The sequence below is a fragment of the Heterodontus francisci genome, unplaced genomic scaffold, assembly GCF_036365525.1.
Source record: "Heterodontus francisci isolate sHetFra1 unplaced genomic scaffold, sHetFra1.hap1 HAP1_SCAFFOLD_228, whole genome shotgun sequence".
In the NCBI taxonomy this organism is placed as follows: domain Eukaryota; kingdom Metazoa; phylum Chordata; class Chondrichthyes; order Heterodontiformes; family Heterodontidae; genus Heterodontus; species Heterodontus francisci.
This window is the reverse complement of record NW_027140510.1, coordinates 2,548,488-2,558,608: the sequence shown is the minus strand read 5'-3', so window position 1 is coordinate 2,558,608 and position 10,121 is coordinate 2,548,488.

The window sequence follows — 10,121 nt, the reverse complement described above, 5'->3', positions numbered from 1 at the left end:
AGAGACAGCGAGAGAGGCAGAGATGGAAGTACAGAGAGGGAGTGATGGGGAGGGAAAGACAGATGGAGAGACAGTGATAGAAGGAGAGAGAGGGAGAGACAGAGATTGAAGGAGAGAGAGGGAGTGACTGGGAGGGAAAGAGAGATGGAGAGATAGAGAGAGAGAGACAGAGAGGGAAAGACAGATGGAGGGACAGAGAGAGAGACAGAGAGAGAGGCAGAGACAGAGACAGAAGGAGAGATTGGGAGAGACAGAGAGGGAAAGGCAGTTGGAGACAGAGAGAGAGAGAGGGGCAGAGATGGAAGGAGAGAGAGGGAGTGACAGGGAGGGAAAGACAGATGGAGAGACAGAGAGAGGTGCAGAGATGGAAGGAGACAGAGGGAGAGACAGGGAGGGAAAGACAGATGGATGCACAGAGAGAGAGACAGAGAGAGAAGGAGAGAGAGGGAGTGTCAGGCATGGAAGGACGGATGGACAGATGGAGGGATTGACAGAGAGAGAAAGAGATAGAAGGAGAGAGAGGGAGAGACAGAGAGGGAAAGGCAGTTGGAGAGACAGAGAAAGAGAGAGAGGCAGAGATGAAAGGAGAGAGAGGGAGTGACAGGGAGGCAAGGACAGATGGAAAGACAGTGAGAGAGACAGTGATAGAAGGAGAGAGAGGGAGAGACAGAGATTGAAAGAGTGAGAGGGAGTGACTGGGAGGGAAAGAGAGATGGAGAGATAGAGAGAGAGAGACAGAGATAGAAGGAGTGAGAGGGAGAGACAGAGAGGGAAAGGCAGTTGGAGACAGAGAGAGAGAGAGGGGCAGAGATGGAAGGAGAGAGAGGGAGTGACAGGGAGGGAATGACAGATTCAAAGAGAGAAAGAGAGACAGTGGTAGAAGAAGAGAGAGGGAGAGACAGAGAGGGAAAGACAGATAGAGAGAGAGAGGCAGAGATGGAAGGAGACAGAGGGAGTGACAGCGAGGGAAAGACAGATGGACGGACAGAGAGAGAGACAGAGAGAGAAGGAGAGAGATGGAGTGTCAGGCAGGGAAGGACGGATGGACAGATGGAGGGATTGACAGAGAGAGACAGAGATAGAAGGAGAGAGAGGGAGAGACAGAGAGGGAAAGACAGATGGAGGGACAGAGAGAGAGACAGAGAGAGAGGCAGAGACAGAGACAGAAGGAGAGATTGGGAGAGACAGAGAGGGAAAGGCAGTTGGAGAGACAGAAAAAGAGAGAGAGGCAGAGATGGAAGGAGAGAGAGGGAGTGACAGGGAGGGAAGGACAGATGGAAAGACAGTGAGAGAGACAGTGAGAGAAGGAGAGAGAGGGGGAGACAGAGATTGAAAGAGTGAGAGGGAGTGACTGGGAGGGAAGGACAGATGGAAAGACAGTGAGAGAGACAGTGATAGAAGGAGAGAGAGGGGGAGACAGAGATTGAAAGAGTGAGAGGGAGTGACTGGGAGGGAAAGAGAGATGGAGAGATAGAGAGAGAGAGACAGAGATGGAAGCAGAGAGGGGAGAGACAGAGAGGGAAAGACAGATGGAGGGACAGAGAGCGAGGCAGAGACAAAGAGAGAAGGAGAGATTGGGAGAGACAGAGAGGGAAAGGCAGTTGGAGAGACAGAGCGAGAGAGAGAGTGGCAGAGATGGAAGGAGGGAGAGGGAATGTCAGGAAGGGAAAGACAGATGGAAAGACAGAGAGAGAGAGACAGTGATAGAAGGAGAGAGAGGGAGAGACTGGGAGGGAAAGACAGATGGAGGGACAGGGAGAGAAGGAGAGAGAGGGAGTGTCAGGGAGGGAAGGACAGATGGACAGATGGAGGGATTGAGAGAGAGAGACAGAGAGAGAAGGAGAGATTGGGAGAAACAGAGAGGGAAAGGCAGTTGGAGAGACAGAGATGGAAGGAGAGAGAGGGAGTGATGGGGAGGGAAAGACAGATGGAGAGACAGAGAGAAAGACAGCGATAGAAGGAGAGAGAGGGAGTGACAGGGAGGGAAAGACAGACAGAGGGACAAAGTGAGAGACAGAGAGAGAAGGAGAGATAGGGAGAGACAGAGAGGGACAGAAAGATGGAGAGATAGAGATAAAAGGAGAGAGATGGAGAGACAGGGAGGGAATGACAGACGGACGGAGAGAGAGAGGGTCAGAGATAGAAGGATAGAGAGGGAGTGACACGGGGGGAAAGACAGATGGAGGGACGGTGAGAAAGTGAAGGAGGGAGAGGGAGAGATAGAGAGGAGGAGAGTGGGAGTGACAGAGAGGGTAAGACAAATGGTGGAACAGAGAGAGAGACAGAGATAGTAGGAGAGATTGGGAGCAACAGAGAGGGAAAGGCAGATGGAGGGACAGAGAGAGAGAGACAGAGAGAGAGGCAGAGACAGAGAGAGAAGGAGAGTGTGGATGAGACAGAGAGGGAAAGGCAGTTGGAGAGACAGAGAGAGAGAGAGGCAGAGATGGAAGGAGAGAGAGGGAGTGACAGGAAGGGAAAGACATATGGAAAGACAGAGAGAGAGAGACAGAGATAGATGGAGAGAGAGGGAGAGACAGAGAGGTAAAGACAGATGGATGGACAGAGAGACTGAGAGGCAGAGATGGAAGGAGAGAGAGGGAGAGACAGAGAGGGAAAGACAGATGGTGGCACAGAGAGAGAGAGAGAGAGAGAGAGAGAAAGGGAGAGAAATGGAGTCACAGGGAGGGAAGGACAGATGGAGGGATAGAGAGATAGAGACAGAGATAGAAGGAGAGAGACGGAGTGATGGGTGGGGTGTGGGAAGACAGATGGAGGGACAGGGAGAGAGGCAGGGATAGATCGAGTGAGAGGGAGTGATAGGGAGGGAAATTCACAAGGAAAGACAGAGAGAAAGACAGAGATAGGAGAGAGTGGGAGTGACAGGGAGGGAAAGATGGATGGAGGGACAGAGTGAGAGAGAAGGAGAGAGAGGGAGTGACAGAGAAGGAGAGAGGGGTTGACAGAGGAATAAACAGATGGAGAGACAGAGAGAGATACAGAGATAGAAGGAGAGAGAGGGAGTGTCAGGGAGGCTAAGACAGATAGAGGGACAGACTGAGAGACAGAGAGAGTGATGGAGTGACAGGGAGGGAAGGACTGATGGAGGGATAGAGAGAGAGAGAGAGAGATAGAAGGACATAGAGGGAGTGACAGAAAGGGAAAGACAGATGGAGAGACAGAGAGAGGCAGAGATGGAAGGAGAGAGAGAGGGAGTGATAGAAAGGGAAAGACAGATGGAGAGAGAGAGACAGAGATAGAAGGAGAGAGATGGAGAGACAGAGAGGGAAAGACAGATGGAGGGACAGAGAGTGAGAGGCAGAGATAGAAGGAGAGAGAGGAAGTGACAGAGAGGGAACGACAAATGGAGGGACAGAGAGAGAGAGGAGATCGATGGACAGACATAGAGAGGGAAAGACAGATGGAGAGACAGAGATAGAGAGAGGCAGAGATGGACGGAGAGAGAGGGAGTGACAGGGAGAGAAAGACAGATGGAAAGACAGAGAGAGAGAGTAAGGGAGAGAAAGGGAGAGAAGGAGAGAGATGGAGTGACAAAGAGGGAAGGATAGATGGAGGGATAGAGAGCGAGAGGCATAAATCGAAGGAGAGAGAGGGAGTGACAGGTGGTGGGGGGGGGGGGGGGATACAGATGGAGGGACCGAGAGAGAGAGAAGGAGAGAGAGGGATAGACAGAGAGAAGGAGAGAGGGAGAGACAGAGAGGAAAAGGCAGATGGAGGGGCAGAGAGAGAGAGATTAAGATAGAGCGACAGAGAGAGAGATAGAAGGAGAAAGACATAGAGATAGAGAGGGAAAGACAGAAGGAGGGACAGAGAGAGAGACAGAGAGAGTGGCAGAGACAGAGGTAGATGGAGAGAGAGTGAGTGTCAGGAGGAGGGGGAGAGGGAGATAGAGGGGGAGAGACAGACAGATAGATGGAGAGACAGACAGATAGAGGGAGAGACAGACAGATAGAGGGGGAGAGTGAGATAGAGGGGCAGAGTGAGATAGAGGGGCAGAGTGAGATAGAGGGGCAGAGGGAGAGAGAGGGGCAGAGGGAGAGAGACGGGGAGAGGGAGAGAGATGGGCAGAGGGAGAGAGAGGGGGGAGAGGGAGATACAGGGGGAGAGGGAGATATTGGGGGTATGTGAGATAGTGGGGGGAGAGACAGATAGAGGGGACGAGTGAGATAGTGGGGGGAGTGAGATAGAGGGGCAGAGGGAGAGAGACGGGGTGATGGAGATATAGGGGGGCAGAGGGAGAGAGAGGGGGGAGAGGGAGATATAGGGGGAGAGGGAGATATTGGGGGTATGTGAGATAGTGGGGGGAGAGACAGATCGAGGGGACGAGTGAGATAGTGGGGGGAGTGAGATAGAGGGGCAGAGGGAGATAGAGGGGCAGAGGGAGAGAGACGGGCAGAGGGAGAGAGACGGGCAGAGGGAGATATAGGGGGGCAGAGGGAGAGAGAGGGGGGAGAGGGAGATATAGGGGGAGAGGGAGATATTGAGGGTGTGTGACATAGTGGGGGGAGAGACAGATCGAGGGGACGAGTGAGATAGAGGGGGGAGTGAGATGGAGGGGCAGAGGGAGAGAGAGGGGCAGAGGGAGAGAGATGGGGAGAGGGAGATAAAGGGGGCAGAGGGAGAGAGAGGGGGGAGAGGGAGATATAGGGGGAGAGGGAGATATTGGGGGTGTGTGAGATAGTGGGGGGAGAGACAGATCGAGGGGACGAGTGAGATAGAGGGGGGAGTGAGATAGATCAGGGCTGATCTGTGATCTAACTAACACCATATATCCCACCTTTGCCCCTTTATCTCTTAATACCTTTGGTTAACAAGAATCTATCAATCACAGGTTTAAAAATTGACCAATAAGCCAGCATGAAATTTCCACAAACAATATCATGAGGGTGTGATGGTTCCCACAGTGGAATAGCTGGCTGAATATTTAAAATGGAGGCTATTCCTTCTGGATCATCAAAAGTGTCCGCCTGGGCTCCAACTTCATCTGCATTCCTCCGTCTCACGATGTTTTTTTTCTCTCCATACCTATCTCAAATATGTTTGTGTGCACAGCAGTGAAAGATTAAATCAAGTTAATATATCTTACATTATCCTCTTCATCCAACTCAACATTCTCTCTCTCTCCAAGTTTGTCCCTCTCTCCAGCCCTCTTTGCCTTCATATCTAAACCTCCATCCCTCCGTCTCTCTCCTAGTGTCAGTGATAGCAGAGAGAGAGACAGAGACTGAAGGAGAGGGAGCGAGTGACTGGCAGGGAAAGAGAGATGGAGAGATAGAGAGAGAGAGACAGAGATAGAAGGAGTGGGAGGGAGTGACAGGGAGGGACAGACAAATGGAAAGACAGAGAGAGAGAGACAGTGAAAGAAGGAGAGAGAGGGAGAGACAGATGGAGAGACAGAGAGAGAGGCAGAGATGGAAGGAGAGAGGGGGAGTGACAGGGAGGGAAAGACAGATGGAGGGCCAGAGAGACAGAGACAGAGATAGAAGGAGAGAGATGGAGTGATGGGTGGGGTGGGAAGACGGACGGAGGGACAGGGAGAGAGGCAGAGATGGAACGAATGAGAGGGAGTGATAGGGAGGGAAATAAAGATGGAAAGACAGAGAGAAAGACAGAGATAGGAGAGAGAGGGAGTGACAGGGAGGGAAAGATGGCTGGAGGGACAGAGTGAGAGAGAAGGAGAGAGAGGGAGAGACAGAGAAGGAGAGAGGGAGTGACTGAGGGAAAAACAGATGGAGAGACAGAGAGAGATACAGAGATAGAAGGAGAGAGAGGGAGTGTCAGGGAGGCAAAGACAGATAGAGGGACAGACTGAGAGACAGAGAGCGAAGGAGAAAGATGGAGTGACAGGGAGGCAAGGACAGATGGAGGGATAGAGAGAGAGAGAGAGATAGAAGGACATAGAGGGAGTGACAGAGAGGGAAAGACAGAGAGAGAGACAGAGAGAGGCAGAGATGGAAGGAGAGAGAGACAGTGAGAGAAAGGGAAAGACAGATGGAGGGACAGAGAGAGAGACAGAGATAGAAGGAGAGAGATGGAGTGACAGGGAGGGAAGGACAGATGGAGGGACAGAGAGAGAGACAGAGATAGAAGGAGAGAGATGGACAGACAGAGAGAGGGAAAGACAGATGGACAGACAGAGATAGAGAGAGGCAGATATGGACGGAGAGAGAGGGTGTGACAGGGAGAGAAAGACAGATGGAAAGACAGAGAGAGATAGAAAGGGAGAGAAGGAGAGAGATGGAGTGACAGAGAGGGAAGGATAGATGGAGAGAGAGAGATAGAAGGAGAGAGAGGGAGGGACAGGTGGTGGGGGGGGGGCGGGGGGATACAGATGGAGGGACCGAGAGAGAGAGAAGGCGAGAGAGGGAGAGACAGAGACAAGGAGAGAGGGATTGGCAAAGAGGGAAAGACAGTTGGAGGAACAGAGAGTGAGACAGAGATAGAAGGAGAGAGAGGGAGTGACAGAGAGGGAAAGACAGATGGAGAGAGAGAGATAGAAGGAGAGAGAAGGAGAGACAGAGAGGGGAAGACAGATGGAGGGACAGAGATAGAAGCAGAGAGAGGGAGAGACAGAGAGGGAAAGACTGATGGAGGGACAGAGAGAGAGACAGAAAGAGTCGCAGAGATGGAGAGAGAGAGGGAGTGTCAGGAAGGGAAAGACAAATGGAGGGACAGAGTGAGAGACACAGAGAGAAGGAGAGAGATGGAGTGACAGGGAGGGATGGATAGATGGAGTGATAGAGGGAGAAAAACAGAGGCAGAAGGAGAGAGAGGGAGTGAAAGAGAGGGAAAGACGGATGCAGGGACAGAGAGAGGGACAGAGTGAGAGGCAGAGAGAGAAGGAGAGAGAGGGAGTGTCAGGAAGGGAAAGACAGATGGTGGGACAAGGTGAGACACAGAGAGAGAAGGAGAGAGATGGAGTGACATGGAGGGAAGGACAAATGGAGGGATAAAGAGAGAGACAGAGATATAAGGAGAGAGAGGGAGAGACAGAGAGTGAAAGACAGAAGGAGGAACAGAGAGAGAGACAGAGAAAGTGGCAGAAACAGGGATAGAAGGAGAGAGAGGGAGTGTCAGGAATGGAAAGACATATGGAGGGACAAAGTGAGAGACAGAGAGAGAAGGAGTGACAGAGAGGGAAAGACAGATGGAGGGACAGAGAGAGAGACAGAGAGAGTGGCAGAGACGGAGAGAGAGAGGGAGTGTCAGGATGGGAAAGACAAATGGAGGGACAGAGTTTGAGACACAGAGAGAAGGAGAGAGATGGAATGACAGGGAGGGATGGATAGATGGAGTGATAGAGGGAGAAAAACAGAGGCAGAAGGAGAGAGAGGGAGTGACAGAGAGGGAAAGGCAGATGGAGGGACAGAGAGAGGGACAGAGTGAGAGGCAGGGATAGAAGGAGGGAGAGGGAGTGACAGGGGGGAAAGACAGATGGTGAGACAGAGAGAGAGAGGCACATTTGGAAGGAGAGAGAGGGAGTGACAGGGAGAGAAAGACAGATGGAGGGACAGAGTGTGAGACAGACAGAGAAGGAGAGAGAGGGAGTTTCAGGGTGGGAAAGACTGATGGAGGGACAGAGAGAGAGACAGAGATAGAAGGAGAGAGTGGGAGTGACGTAGTGGGGGGTGGGAGACTGATGGAGAGACAGAGAGAGAAAGACAGAGAGAGAAGGATAGTGTGGAAAAGACAGAGAGGGAATGACAGATGGAGGGACAGAGAGAGAGAGAGGCAGAGATGGAAGGATAGAGAATGAGTGACAGGGAGGGAAATACAGATGGAGAGACAGAGAGAGAGACAGAGATAGAAGGAGAGAGTTGGCGAGACAGAGAGGGAAAGACAGATGGAGGGACAGAGAGAGAGACAGAGAGAGAAGGGGAGAGTGGGAGAGACAGAGAGGGAAAGACAAATGGAGGGACAGAGAGAGAGACAGAGATAGAAGGAGAGAGTGGGAGAGACAGAGGGAAAGACAGATGGAGGGACAGAGAGACAGACAGAGAGGGAAGGAGAGAGTGGGAGAGACAGAGAGGGAAAGACAAATGGAGAGACAGAGAGAGAGACAGAGATCTCTCCCGATGTTTCTGTCTCCATACCTATCTCTTAAATGTTTGTGCACACAGCAGTGAAGGATTAGATCAAATTAAATTCTCTTACATTCTCCCTTTCAATCGACCCCGCAATCTCTCTCTCCAACCTTGTCCCTCCCCACACCACTCTCTCTGTCTGCATATCTAACCCTCTCTCCCTCTGTCTCTCTCCTAGTGTCAGAGATCGCAGGAGGGAGAGACAGAGAGAGAATGTTGAAGGAACTGTACTCTGTTCCTAAGCTGTGCTGAAGCTGCTCTGGGAGTGTTTGATGGGCTACATTAATCGCCCGTGTACAGTCCTGTATCAGGCTGTGAAGAAACACAGCTTGTTCAGTGTACAACGGGTCAAAGGGAACGATTCACTCCTGTCTGCTACTGGGAAGAGAGACTGACCTTAACATCAAGGCAGTGTTTGACCAAGTGTGACATCGAGGAGCCCGAGTAAAACTGAAGTCAGTGGGAATCCGCTGGTTGGAGTCATACCGAGCACAAAGGAAGATGGTTGTGGTTGTTGGAGGTCAATCATCTCAGTCCCAGGACATCACTGCAGGAGTTCCTCAGGGTAGTGTCCGAGGCTCAACCATCTTCAGCTGAGATCAAAGGAGAAAATACTGGAAATACTGAGCAGGTCAAGCAGCATCTGTGGAGAGAAAAACAGAGTTAGTGATTCAGCTCGATGCTTTCCTGATTTCCAGCATCCACAGTATTTTGCCTCAGATAATGAAGCAATCCAGAGCCACATGCACCAAGACCCAGACAACATTCAGGCTTGGGCCGACCAGTGGGAAGTAACATTCACGTCACACAAGTGCCAGGCAATGACCATCTGCAACAAGAGAGAATCCAACCACCTCCCCTTGGCATTCAAAGCATTATCCCATCACTGAATCCCCCAACATCAACATCCTGGGGAAACATTGACATCAAACTTAACTGAACGAAACACGTCAATAGTTTCTTCACCATCTCTCTGGGACAGAGAGACACAGATAAAGAATGTGAGTAAGCCTTGACAGAACCTCAGTAAATTGTTCCAACCATTGCTAATGATAGAAATCAAGGATTATATTAGAGCAAAGGAAGAGGCAGAGAATGTTAGCCCCTTTATAACTATATCCTTTAGTTTAGATTGCCTCTCCTCCTTCTTCCTACCTGTGGAGGTGGGAGATGTGGGCATGGTTCTTAATGAATTCTCTGTGTCCGTCTTTATAAAAGAGTGGGAACGATACAGAGATTGTAGTTAAAGAGGAGGAGTGTGAAATATTGGATGGGATAAACAGAGTGAGAGGGGAAATATGAAGGTGTTTGGCAGCTTTGAAAGTGGATAAATGGTCAGGCCTGGATGCATTGGAATCAGTTCAGAGAAGGTTCACTCGGCTGATTCCTGGGATGAAGGGGTTATCTTTGAGGAATGGTGGAACAGGTTGGGCCTATACTCATTGGAGTTCAGAAGAATGAGAGGTGATCTTATTGAAACATACAAGATTCTGAGGGGACTTTACAGGGCGGATGCTGGGAGGATGTTCCCCTTGTGGGGAAGTCTAGATCTAGGGGGCAGGTACACTGTGGGGTTTGATACAGAGTAAAGCTGCCTCTGTATATGCCTCTCTTTCTCCTCCTCCATCCAGATGGAGAGAGTAGCAGTGAGAAAGAACAGGGATAGATATGGAGAAATAGAGAGAGAGGGAAGGATTGCAATGGGGAGAGAGTACCAGAGAGAAAGAGGAAGAGATTGGGATGGAGAGTGTTGGTCAATGTTCCTGCAAATCTGCGTGCAGCAGCCTCAAAGGTCCCACGCAGATCCTGTTCCACAATAAATAGCACACGTCTTCAAAGATTCTTCAAAGATTTCAAGGGACAGCTCACGTTAAAAAAACTGGGCACGCACAACATCTAAATTTTCACGGGAACATTGGAGCCAACTGCGGAATACATGTTTTTTACCAGCCTGCATAAGGAAGTGCAACCTCTGCAGATGCGGTGAAACCAAAAGCAGCTGAATTCAAATGGCAAACT